At 42.5% G+C, this 993-nt stretch overlaps 1 pseudogene; it reads right to left on the bottom strand.

Annotated features, from left to right (window-relative positions):
* Positions 1–163: 163 nt before the first annotated feature.
* LOC103266894 lies at positions 164–621 on the bottom strand (annotated as a pseudogene).
* Between the last annotated feature and the right edge of the window lie 372 nt (positions 622–993).

A 993-nucleotide genomic window follows, 5' to 3' on the forward strand; every position in this document is an offset into this window, starting at 1 on the left:
AAATAGTGTCACTGATGAAATGAGGGAACTTTTCTTGATTAATTTCATGGAATGTTTGTCCCAGGGTGGTCTCTGCCTCTCTTTCTGCCTCAGTAAATTCAATTACTCTTAGGTTCAGCCTCTTTTTTTTTTCACTTTTATCTGCATTTATTTCATGTTGAATTTATTCCCATGCCATAAGTTTTTGTTTCTTCAGTTTCTTCTGGGATATTTTTTTCTTCTGTGCAACCTCCTCCTCTGGCTTAGGAACAATCTGCTCCTTTTCTGTGAGGATCATTTCAATGTGGCAGGGGGAGCTCATGTAAGGGTTGATCTGACCATGAGCCCGGTACGTCTGGCAGCGCATCTTAGGGTCTTTGTTCACCTGGATATGCTCAATGACCAGAGGAGCCCTTAAGCTCAGCATTACTCTCTGCATTTTTAAGCATGTGCAGCAAAAATTCAGCCCTTTTTTTTGGGCCACCGACCCTGTGTCCAGCCCCACTGTTTGGCCTGGGCACACCTTCCAACTCCACTGTTGTAGCAGTAGAATGGTACACACTGTTTCTGTAAGGTGACATCTTTCAGGTACTTGGTGGCTTTTCATATGTGCATAACCTTGATGACCTGCACAGTTTCTCGGGTGTTACTTTGTGGGCTTCTCCAGGTTTAACGAGTAGTGGACCATCCTGGTGAGTCACCTCAGGCTGCTTAGGGGAAGAGGTTCAGCCTCTTGAAATTGTTGCTCATTGCCTGACCTATCACAGTTTCAGCACACTGCTTTTATGTTAAATTTTTTTTGTGCAAACTTCCAAGAAGATAAAAACTGTGTGCTTTTTTTTGTAATTTTTTTTAGAAAAGAGTTTTTGCTATGTTGCACAATCTACTCAAATTCTGGCATGCAAGCAGTCTTCCAGCCATAGCTTCTCAAAGTGCTAGGAATACAGGTATGAGCCACTGCATCCAGCCTAGAAACTGTGTTTTTAGGGATAGAACCTTTCATGTTATCTGATG

The sequence above is a fragment of the Carlito syrichta genome, unplaced genomic scaffold, assembly GCF_000164805.1.
Source record: "Carlito syrichta isolate Samal-C Ts95f unplaced genomic scaffold, Tarsius_syrichta-2.0.1 Scaffold101607, whole genome shotgun sequence".
NCBI classification, from domain to species: domain Eukaryota; kingdom Metazoa; phylum Chordata; class Mammalia; order Primates; family Tarsiidae; genus Carlito; species Carlito syrichta.